Here is a 12483-nt window from a genome sequence, read left to right on the forward strand (position 1 = left end):
AGAGGGTATAACCTGGCCTAGAGTTATTTTGGAGTATCACTTGAGAAGCAGCTATACTGTCTACAAGAAAGACCAGATGAAGTCCTGCAGGAGCAAAGTTCCTTTTCTGAGGAAAAGCCAATAGGCAATGGCTTATCCAGTGATGCCATTCATGGTCCAGCAAGCATGTTAAGTCACATAACAGAGGAACATCTTGAAGCATCTGCTCCATCATCAGTCACTACTTTGTGGCAGTGCCAGTGACTGCAGCCACAGGGCTCCAGTGCTGCAGGCCCTGCACACACCCAACACACAGGTCTGAACCTGTGACCTGCAGCTTCTGCAGACCATCACAAATCCCCTGAGACGTACAGCTCCCCACAGCCTTGCAGGTTGTTTTTAGTTAGACAAATTCAAATGGCTGCCACAAAAGCTTAATCTCTTTCCAGCCACACTCACGCTGAGTGTCAATAGGAAAAAGTCCCATGAATACGCTTGATAATTACAGAGCCATGGCTGTAGCAAAGAACAAAGTATAATGCAGGCTTGAATACTCAGGAAATTGACCGCTGATATGTTTCCATTCATTGTTTTGTTCTCTGTTCTCAGTGTTATATTAAAATCTCCTACTAAGAATGAGCTTTCTTGTTTAATGGAACTTGTCAGTTAGAGGAAATCTGCTTGAGCTGTTTGATCTATTCTTTAAAATAATATTAATTGCAAATTTAGCACATGACCCTATCTTAGTTAGTTCAAAAACTAAAGCTGATCTTTTCCATAATGTATTTGTTTCCCAGAAAATCATGGGCCATCACTTTCCCATTTGAACGCATTCACTGTCCCTTTGCCCCACTATTCAGTCCTGGCTATTCATTAGATATGTTGATCAATTGTACCAATCACCTGACATTGTTTTCCTGACTCTGTTAGTGAAAAGTGATAGTAGTGAATAGCAAACAGTAAACATGGTGCAAATGTCTGGTCACCAGAAAATCCATGAAACCTTGCAGTTTGTGAGCATCTTTGCAAAATCAACAACATATCCATACCCCTGACAACTATATCCATATTCAACCGTGACCTCACATTATAGGAAATCACACTCAGTGCTTCTGCTTGCCTCCTCATTCATGGAACTGGCTTGTCTATTTTTAATTCCAAGTGGCTCATAATTAAGATCTGAATTTGCATGTTTGCTATTATCCTGATTCCCAGCATGTGCAGTCACAATAACAAATCTTAATTTCAGGCTCAGAAGCTGATGTACAGTAGAATCTGAATTTCCCAAGTCCTACAGTTCAATGGTATTTAAATCTGAAGGTTTCACTTGGCTCCTTGCAGACATAAAAGAACAATTTAGAAGAATCAGATGCAGTGACCAGTTCAGATTATGTAAATTTGTAGGAATATTTCAATTTGCTGGTTCTGAACCTTTAATGAAAACCTGCAAAAATGGGTTGCACAGCGTTGTTCATAGAAACAATATTTATTTTGTGAGTGTCTTTTTGCACCCAGTTATATCAGAATGACGGAAGAAAGGGGAAATGGATGGTATAAGGGCTCATATAATTAGATATAACACATTCTATAATCATCAATACTTGATCCTTTACTTCAGGCAAGCTCAAAAGACTTTTGGAAGTGCTCTGAAACCACTGCACATGTCACCATGACCATAAGTGCTGTCGCTTTTAGGAATCTGACTTTACAAACAGAGAAGTGGTGCTGTGAGCCCACTTCCTGAGAGGCAGCAGCACCAGTTCTGCAGCTGCCTCCATTTCCCCTCCATCATAACACCTTTGGCAGGCATTGTGAATCCCCTCCCTGGTGTCAGCAGGCTTGGTTATCCCTGTTCTTATTAATTTGATTCACCTGGCCTTGCTAAGAACGCTGCCGTGGTGATATGCGAACTGGGGGCAGCGAGGCACCCCCAGAGAGGCCCCCACTGAGGGCTGTGCCTCAGCCACGGCTTGTGGGGAGCCTGAGCTCCCTGCCCACACACCTCTCAGGACATGAACCATCCTCCTCTGCTCCATCTTCCCTGCTCTGACTAATTCAGGCAGCTCAAGGTGCAGGGAACTCCTCTCTAATAAATCCATCCTCCCCCACCCTGATCTTTTATTAAAGCAAGAGCAGAATTGTTCAAACCAACCCAAGGGAAGAAACCCAAAATAGGAGGTGACCTTCTTCCAACCCCGAGGTGTAGCCCCCTCCTCGAGCTCCCTAGTTATTCCCGCACCTTTGCCTCATTCCCTCCTAGAGCAAGGCCCTCCCTCGTGTTTTCCCCGGCCCATGAAGAGCCCTCTGTTCTGCATGAGTCACGCCGCAGGCCGGGCAGTGACATCAGCCCCTCACAGGCCCTCGGGCTGCCCTCGGCACAGCGGGGTTTGTGACAAGGGCCGGGCCGGGACTGCCGGGGGAGCATGGCCCAGCACGGCCCCACGGAGCGGTCTGCTGTGCGGGATGCCACCCGTGAGCAGCTGCAGGAGCCCTGGTTTTCCTGCCTTCCAGCAGGCAAACCCTCTCCTAGAATCCCCGGCAATGCTGAAGCCCTGCTGGCTGTCACTCCCTGTGCCAGTCCCGCCGGGACACGGCACATGCTGCAAACACCTTTTTCTTTGACGGAGCTGGCGCTTCATCAGAGCCGGGATAAAGAGGGCGCGGCCGGTTTTCAACTCTGCTTTGAGACTACAATAAGAGCTCTTTATGGGTTTAAAATTACCATTCTGCAATACTGGCAAACCATTACCTCTTCCAGGAAAGCTGCTCTGTAGTACTGCAGGAAAGTTATCCCTCTGGTGTTGTAAGCTGCGCCATTGCAGTCCTGTATTCCTGACCAGAGGCTACTTCAGCAAGGGATTGAATGGCTTCATGACCTTGATGGATGCACAGTCAGTTCAAGAGCACTCAGCTGTGCAAATGAAATGCTGGCACCTCACTGATAAGAGAGGAGAGTGCCCATGCCAGGGCAGAGTGGGGGGGGGGGACATGTAAGGATGCAGCAGATAATGGTGGCTCGAGGTGATGGCTCCAGCTCTGAGCTTGCCTTTTTGGGCAGATAGGCAATATAGGCACCCTACCAACTTCAAGACAGTCCCTTTCCCTCTATGGCAGGAATAACTCGTCTGGTTTGCCAAGGCTTCACTATAAACAAAATGCCTAATGAAGTATTTTTCTAACAATTTTCTTCTCCTAGAGCTGCTGGAGGTCAGAGCCATCCCAGAGCAGTTTGCTCACCTGTGGACTTCAGCTACACCAGCACAGACCTTCCATGTCTACTGGGGAGAGGTGACAGGTGAGCTCCCCCAGTCTAACATTGCTTTGAAACATCAATAAGGCAATTGCTCACAGAGAGGAAAAAACCAAACTTCTCAGTTTCAGTTCAAGGAGAGTTCTGCTTTTGCTCTCAGCTCACTACTTTGGTGCTGTTTGAGGGTTAGACTACAGCTCAGACCTACAATTCTGCTTTAGATTTAGCTGAACCTCCATGAAATGTCACGTACTCTTATGATATTTCAGCACAAGAGATGGGAAATGCCTAATGCCTGATATTGCTTTTTAAGGCATTTTTCATCCATGAGACTTCTATACCCTGAACCCAGATCCTTCCCCCAGTTTGTCCTCCAAGCCTAACTCTGTAGCTAGATAACATCCCCCTTTTCTCTTTCCTTCTGAAGACACAGCAGCTGTTCTGTTTTGCTGCTGAATGAAGCAATGTTTTACCAGCTACGGTTTCCTGATTTGCACATTTTGGTGGCAGAGCTGTCACAGAGTTCCCACCACCAGCCCCTGCCAGTGTCCCCCCTGCCAAATAACACTCAGGCCTTTCAGCTGGGCTAGAGCAGTTGTTCCTGGGGGCAATGCTGATCAGGCACTGATCTAGTTGAAGCAAAAAGCAAAGCAAACCAAAACACATACACAAAAAAGAAAAAAAACTAGCATCCTTTCTATTTTACAGGGTTTTTTGTTCACAGTCTCAACCACCAGCAGTTCCTGATGTGGCTTGCTGCAGAGTCACATGAAAAGTTGTTTAGATACAACTGGGAGGGGCCTGAGCTGGAGTAAAAGTGTGGAAAAAAGCTGAGATGGGAACATCTCGAGACAGAGTTACTACTAAAGCTTCCTTGTCCTTAAGCCATGGCCAAGGTTTCTTATCTTGGACCACAACCAGGAGATCACCATAATTTTCCAGTAGACAGCCAATTCATTTCACAATTTATACATCATCACACATGCCCCATGTAGCAGAGAATAAGCTCTACAGACTCCTTTCAGGCCTTAAAAGGATCCTTAGGCTTCAGTTTTCATTTTTAAATGAATACAAGCATTCAACTGAGCTCTAAGCTATTAAAGCAAGACATCACTTCACTGATAAAGGAAATAATTTCATAATAGTTCACCTAATTGTCCGATTCACCTATGCCTTTAGACCAATGTTTTGGAATTCCAAATTACACAAATAATAACAAAAATAACAGCAGCACATTCCATCTTACTGAACAAAACTGATATATCAAAACATGGCTCATGATACATTATCACTGGCTGTGCAGGAGTGTGGGTGGGAAGCAGGAGGCTGCAAGAAGAGACAGATAAAGCAGCTCCTACATGCGACTTTTCCCTCTGTACTATTTTCCTTTTGCTGAAGAAGCGCAGCAAATACATTAACACATGCATGAAAAATGAGCTGAGGTAATTCCATCTATGAGCATGTGATCGGCCCTGCTGCCACAAATGTTTTCCCTCTAGGTCCATATCTGAAGCTCACACAGACTGACTCACTCTGCGGCCGCACGCGTCACTACTACCCAGCAGCGTCAGGCTGTCATTTGTTTCCTTTTGGAACGGGATGTTCTATAATAGCTCCAACTCCCACTCCATAGTTTATGAAATTGCAGTTCTTTCACATACTCCTTTGTTCCTGAGCTGCCAGGAGTTTTCAGTTTGTTTCTAAGGTGCTAAAAGAGGATCAGAGTGGCCTGAGCTCAGGGATGCCTCACACGAAGCTCTAACAGGATGTGTCTTTTAATAGAATGAAGGTGTGATGGTTCTCAGTGCACTGTAGAGTTTGTTCTTCAGGAAGACAAAGGAAGCACAGTGCAGAACTGTTGCTTCTGGAGTTTCTTCCACAGCCAGGGAGAGACTGCCATGGACATGGAAGCTGAAGCTCTGGACATGCTGATGGAGCCATGAAAGCAGAACCAGCTCTGCTCAGAGTGTCTTGCTATGATACTCAAATATGCAACACTTGTTTTTCAGCACTGATTAATTTGACCTTCTGCTCTACAAATGATAATCTACATCTGTGTCTTATTCTGGAACAGGTAAGTGTTTCTGAAGTGAATCCCTGGCTGACTGTGCTTCACTTAATACCACACAGTTTCGAGCTCAGCCTACAGACTAAACTCGTACTAGCCTCAGGATAAAACCCTCAAGTGTCGATAGTATAGACACGGAGTTGTCAGCACCAACTGGTTTGTTCTGCTGGCTTGGTGCTCCTGTCATATCAAACTACCACTGCTTGCTACCTGTCTTTCAGAGCCCAAAGTCCTGGATCTGTTGTATCTCGGCACACAATTGCAAAAGGAGGAATGTGATGTGATTCTAGAAGTGCAGCAGAAGGGAGGAAGCTGCACTTCCCCAAGGTTCCCTGCCCACTTAAAGACCATATTCATCAGGATACACCTGCTGAGTTTCTTGCTGTGAACATCTGACAGGCAGCTGATAAAAAAGGACAGAACCGAGGGAGCAGAGAGCCAAAGAATGAAAGGATGCAAAAGATGTTGGCATTTTCCTGCTTACTTTTGGGATGCTGCTGTGATTCAATGCAAGCTAAAATGGCTTTGTCCTCACACTGGGTGCACAGCAAAATGGATGCATTGCTGTGTGGAATCCAGTGTCCCCTGCTCCAAGTGCTGTTCCCCCTTTTAACAAGGAGATTTAACCAAATGGGTAGCTGACATTACTTCCTAAGGGTGCAGACATTCCTAACAAGGAGGTCAATGACAACTTCAAGCATAGCAAAAAGATTATTCCTCTCATTCTTCAGAACAACATTATCATTTATTACCTGTCACTGGGAATACAATAAGAATCCTAAAGATGTCTTGGAGACAATTTGGAGAAGCAAAACTTACAATTTGCAAACTGCACATAACATTTCTCTGAGACATAAAAAGTTCCTGAGGTTCCTGCCTGCAAGAGGGTGCCATAAGCATCCCTGCAGATATTTATTCTGACCTCCTGGACCTTTGTCCGAGGCTCATTCATTGGGTTTAAATAAATAAGCATTAACAAACCCAAGGCTTCAGATCTTCTACTGTCCTGCACTGAGCCAGGATCTTAGGCAAAGAGGCTTAAGTCACATCTATATTTCCTTTGACCTAGAGACAGAGCACAGCTCAGTATATCCCAGTTATGGAGCAAAAATACCTCTGTGGCTGTACAACCTTGCATTCAGCTGCCTGAGAAATCTTTAGAAACTGCTGTAAAAGCAGATCACCACAGGCTGGCATTCCCTGCTTGCTGCAGACACTTTCACATGCAGCACTGGCTGGGCAGAGCAGCCAGAGCCCCAGCCCTGACTTACTTGCACGACAGCCTCAGGAATCCTCCTGGCGCTGCCTCGCCAGCCTTGGGTAGTGCTGCACTGCAGGAATACAGTGCCCAGGCTCTCAGAGCCAGCCCTTGAGCTTTGGTAGCTGCCAGGACAAAAGACAATCTCTAAACGTCAGCCAATATAATCTCACAGACATCACCTATAACTTTACCTGGGCTTACCTGGATCGCTGTGGTGGGTAGGGCACTGTTTCCCCTGACATTCACAACGAACGCGTGCACCAGAGAATACGAGGCTCCTCGTACACAGTGTATTGTTCTGGATTTCCTATTTCTTCAGGGTTGTCTTGGCAACGAAGAGGGTTTGCCGCTAGAGGTGTGTGAAACACTTGGTAACAAAAAACATCACAACTCCCACTTGTTTCATTCCATCACCCCTTTAAACCTGACTCTTTTTCAACCTGGAAGTGCTGTCAGTGTGCTGTGTGTCAGGAGGGGCAGCGCAAATCAGCGCAGACTCCTCTGCCTCCCCCTTTCCCCCAACACAGTGATTTTGAAAACAACAAAAAATGACATTTTTCATTGGAAAATTATGTCTATCCAAATACCCTTACATATTCTGTTCCCATTGTCCCTTCAACTACCTTCTTAGGGAGTAGTTCCCTGGCAGGCAATGGAGCTGGCAGCTCCAGAATGGATTTAAGCAAAATCAGGATGAGATTTTTCATTTGTTTGCTTGTTTTAATTAATGACATTTCTAGTGACATTAGTGAAGTTAATGAGGTGACTGTGGACTGATTTCAATATGACCAGGTCTGCCAATTTGCCCTAAACAAAAGGAGCCTTTCCTTTGTACAGAGAAGAGATGCTGGTCAGAGAATGCTACACCTGGTCAGCAAACTAATGGAAGTGCCCCACTTTCCCTTCTGACTCATCTCCTTCCATGGACAACAGACCTTTATTTACTGTGGATGGAAGTATTCTGAAAAGTTTTTAAAGAATCTGTGGATGCACACAGATGCATCAACATCACCTTGCTCATTCATGAAATATGCCTTTATTTTTACTTACTGAAGGCATTAAAAAATTAACCCAAACAGCTGTTCCGATGCCTCTATTTTTTTATGCAGCAAAGGGAAAAAAAGTCTGAACAGCTGTGTCAGTGGAACACATCCAGGTGGCATCCCTAAGGCAAAGTTTTTACAAAACCTGTAAGATAATATTTTTATTATCTTAGTTATTGTATTTCTTTTTTTATTACCTAGTTCTTGTAGATTCTTAAAGAGGTATTAGCTACTTATTTCTTCACCGTCGTCCCTCAGTGTTTGAGATGTGCTGTAGCTCAACACAGATGCTGCAGTGATTCAGCCATCAAAGGGGAAAATCACCCTTTCAGCAGAATCCTTCTGAATCTATTTTGGGGTCTTAAATGGGATGTAAGTCTGGCTAAGGAGCAATTTTACATATCTGGCTTTTCTACAGGGAGAAACTCAAGATGTGGCACCAGCAATTGCCTTAGGGACACTCAAAAGCAGAGGAAATTTGTTTTCCAGGTTGTATAACTAAGCTGAGACACAGAATTTTGTTGCAGTTCCTTGACAAGGTAGCTTGGTCATCCTCAAGGAGAGGCTAAGACTCACAATTACACAAGAGTCTGAGAGAGCAGGTGTTTGGGACTCCAACATGTGTAGCACTGGGGATTTGGAAATGGCTGGTCAAATTCTCAGCTGTGTGATGCCGAAATCTGTATCAGGTTCACTGACAAAGCCTCATGAGGAAGCTCCCTCACTGAAGTTCTGAATTCCTTAACCACAGTCCCAGAAGTCTCCCATTCTGCATGAAGTAAATTTTAGCTTTCTAAACTCTGGCGCCCTTTCCATGCATTTACTATCATGTCTCAAGCATGAGAATCTTCCAAACACCAGCTCCAAGCTCTGCATTTTCTGGCACCACACTCCCTCTGTGCCCTAGGCCGTCACACCAGAGTCCAAACCCTAGGCCCTGCCCAGTCATCCAGGGCTCATCTGCTTGGTGCCTTCCACAGAAACCCTCCTAAGAGTGGGATTCTGTTGCTATAAGGCAGCTTGCTGAGTTATGGATGTGCTGTCCACAAACTGATGGTTGGTATTTTCTGCCCTGACATCAGTCCTTGGATTAACAACTCTGTAGAACAAAGTGAAAGCACTGAAGTGTCTGAAAATTACTAACCACATCACAGGTGTTACAGCAAATGCTATTCATAATAATGAATTAAAATAACTGTAGTGATTAAGCAATTTGTTGCTGTTATTGTTTTTTCTCTTATTCCCACAATATTTGACAAATATGGGCTCTCCTCTCCAGAGAGTTCTTGAGACTGAAGAAATGTTTTCAGGAGACAGAGTGCAAAGAAAAGAGTTGATTTTCAGCTTATAGCATTTAGTTATATAGATAGCTAAATGCCTGAAATCTGTTTCTATACCACTAAGACTTTTATTTTATTTTTTTAAATTAGCTTGAGGAACAAATTATGTAAAAAAATCTGTACAGTCCTGAGAAGGACAGTCTTCCAGAGGAAAGCTCAGCAGAATCATCCCTGAGTCTAAAGGAAAATTTCATTATCCTCTAAATCATTCCCTTTTGGTACATTCTCTTCATATTTAGTAGGTGGATGCAATTCCCTCTATATGTACTAAGCTTGTGTTATTACAGTTTGAGCACAATATATGTTTATTTGGAGTCTAACAAGATCATCAATCAGGAAATACCACTGCACTTCATATTATGTATTTATTTATGGTGTTAGGATGAAATTTACCTGGGTCCAGAGAACAAAATTAGGCTGCTACAACCCTTGGTTTCATATAAGTTATTTTCCTCTCAATGCCTATGCCCTGTGGACACAAATTTATTCCTCCAATACTGGATGAAAAATCTCCCATTCTTTCACTGCCTCTAGGTAATGATGTCTATACCTTTCCTTCTGCTTCCAATTTTGTGTCCATTACTTGAACGCTTGAAAACATGAAATACAATACCATAAGTCAGAGAGCAAGAAAATCTGCAGCGTGTAGGGAATATTTATCTTTCTTTTCAATGCTTTTGTAATTAAAGAAATTCTACTCAATCATTTGATATCTTCAGTGACATTATCATACTTCTGATCTTAACCTTCCAGTTAAGTTTTAGGAGCTGGTTAGCCATTAGAAAGAAGGAGTATTTTGCAGACAGGTTGTGGGATGCAGATTTGGAAAATCTCAGTTCTTCTCTCAAGTATGTCACACACTGAGCAATGAAAGATGGCTTTAAATGGAACATGTACTAATAAATGTAAATATGAAAATGGAAAATTACATCACAGAACATGAAAGCTCAATGTAGTTAATCATAACAGTAATTATCTTAAATAATAATAAAAATATCAATGAAAAACATTGAGAGACCTTTGCTAAGTGTCCAAATGTGTTCTGATTGCTGTATTTGACAACTCTGCAAGAACCTAAGTCTCAGAGACTTGGAATCTCCATGAGATTAGATAGTATTTGCACACAAAATGCACGAGAGAAGTTAAATGAACAAATGGCAAGTTTATCTCAAACTGAAGTGTTATAAAACCATTAAGCACATAAAAGCTTATTCAGTTAATTGGCTAAGGCCCAGCAAAGATTTCACAACACTATCAGCAGGGTGTTGAAATACTAAAAAAAAAAAAAAAAAAAAACCAAAAACCAAAAAAACCCAAGAAACCAACAACTCAGCAACCAAAAGCATGATTTCAGAAAAGCACTGCCATTTAAGAAACACTCTCTTCAGTATTAGATAAGAAACTGTTTATCAGCATGTGTGTACGTTCTTCCTGGAATCAAGGTCCATGCAGTTTATTTCACATACAGTAATATTTTCTCAGTGCTTTGCAATTTTTCCTTGCTCAAGTACCAGGAAAAGTGGAAGTAAGAGACATATACCATTACTTAGAAGTATAACACATTTATATTTACTTAGTGATTTGTGCTGAGATAGACATGCAATCACAGTGTAATGAGTTAACCAACAGGAGCTTCTGACACTTCTTGGGCACAGAGGGAAAAAAAAATCTCTTAGGACATGGATGGACAGGAATGTGTCAAAGCAGGGACACGAGGAAAGGTAGCTTATGCAGCTACTGATACAATAGAAAATTTGAATGTTGTGAAATAAAATAAATAAAATTGAGGTGTAGCTTATGTAAAGCAAATGAAAGATGTGCTCTGGACATCCAGTAAAACTCCAATGTACTTGTACTGATCCTGTAGCAACGTTTGAAACACAGTGTTTCTGAGTTTCTACTCCCTCGTGTATCTTTTCTTAGGAATAGTCTGGCCATCTAGGAAATATTTCACTCTACCTTCCAGCACACACAGAAGTTTGAAAACAATGCAAATGTAAATAGTTTCTGATGCCAAACACTTCAGCTGCCAAGAAGAAATGATGCATTTTGTACCAGGGTTATATTATGACCAAGATTAATTTTTGGATTGTCTCCGGCTATTCTTTAACAAAAACACCTCCTGATGAAACACAGCTTGTAACTCACAGGTTTTGTGTATTCAGGGGAACTTTTCCCAACAGGTGATTTACAGTGTTCATACAGAACAAACTGTACTGTGACTTGCCTTCAATCCAGCTGCCAGATATTCCAGAGGTAACACTGTGGGAGAAGGGACCAGGTTTTTGAAGATGAACCTACTCAGTGATAAAGATCTTATGGAAAACCAGAATAAAACCAACCAATGAATATACTCTAAATTCTCTTAACAAAAGGGAAATTTCTCCCCATTATGATATAGGAAACTATTACCCAGTAAGAATTGGGGCCAGGCCTCAAGTGATATTTCACAGCACGAGTTATATGATCAGGTTGCTTGATGCAACTGCACCAATTGAGTGGTCACACCTGTGCCTGGAATATCTCTAACCAGGTCTGTTCTCTTGCTTTGTAGAAGAAGACAACCTCCATAAAAAAGAAACCCCTTTATATATCTACATTTGTATATGCAGATTCATCAATGTTCAAAAACAACTACTATAAATTCAAAGATGAATACTGGAATCAAACCAGGCATCATCAAAAACAAACCTAAGAAAAAATAGAAGGGAATAAAAGAAAAGAAGGGAGAACTCAAAAGTGGTAGAGAAATAGTGAGAAAATATTGGGAATATGTCAGATCATTATCAGATAGAACTTTCTTTGCATCCAATTTTAGTTACTTTTGGGAATAGCATGTGACCAAAATTTGTTTATGACTGTCATATCAGAAGAATCATTTGAGTTTTGTGGATTCCTACCATGTCAAAACCTTTTGATTAGAAGTAAATTTCCCTGAGTAATGTGGCAGCCTCTCCTTCCAGCAATCAAACAATATTTGTCTGAGTGAAATGCAGTTTACAAGGCTTAAGTCATTAAGCATGACTGAGCTGACCAATCACACCACATGAACACAGACTCATCACCCAAAAGCGATTTCAAAAAAATAACCACATTAAGTAAACCAAAACCTCAGAATCTGGAACAGTGGAGGGACTGAAAAACTTCAGTTTCTACACAAGAAATTTGTCAAAAGAAAAACACTGCACTTGACAAGGAAATTCTTTTGCTGAAAGTTGCATGCTCAGTTATATGATTTCATTGCTGGTATCTCCTGTTCTTCTTTTTCCTCCCATGTTTCTCTCTAGGAAATATTTCCAGAACTTGCTGGAAAACAGGTACCTGTTTCAGAGCTGTGGCATTCAGTAGTTCCAGGAACAAAGACACATTATTATAAGTACTTCAGCTACAGCGTTTCTAAGGAAATTAGACTGAATATCATAATCTCCTGCTGACTCTCACCTGACAATTTAAAATTCTCTAGTGTGGCAGTAGACTCTGAGGACAAAACACTATTTTTTAAAATTTAATTAATAGCAAAAGAATAAATTCAGGATAAAAAC

General features: G+C 42.2%; 1 protein-coding gene and 1 long non-coding RNA gene across 7 annotated transcripts in view; one reads left to right on the top strand and one right to left on the bottom strand.

Annotated features, from left to right (window-relative positions):
* SLC6A6 (solute carrier family 6 member 6) overlaps positions 1-7005 on the bottom strand; it is a 92168-nt gene extending 85163 nt beyond the window's left edge. For 3 of the 6 annotated variants that reach the window (XM_014268065.3, XM_074550588.1, XM_074550584.1), the window contains exon 1: positions 6760-7005. The gene's annotated coding sequence lies outside the window, so the exon portion shown is untranslated. Of the gene's footprint in view, positions 1-2728; positions 2746-6759 lie in introns of those variants that run through there. The other 3 variants (XM_005488334.4, XM_026794413.2, XM_074550581.1) reach the window with 2 other exon arrangements.
* Positions 2962-6765, top strand: LOC113459450 (uncharacterized). Its single transcript, XR_003380688.2, has 3 exons — positions 2962-3274; positions 5239-5303; positions 5519-6765. It is a non-coding gene; the product is annotated as an uncharacterized LOC113459450 (long non-coding RNA).
* Positions 7006-12483: the final 5478 nt, after the last annotated feature.

Source organism: Zonotrichia albicollis, chromosome 12 (genome assembly GCF_047830755.1).
Source record: "Zonotrichia albicollis isolate bZonAlb1 chromosome 12, bZonAlb1.hap1, whole genome shotgun sequence".
NCBI lineage: Eukaryota > Metazoa > Chordata > Aves > Passeriformes > Passerellidae > Zonotrichia > Zonotrichia albicollis.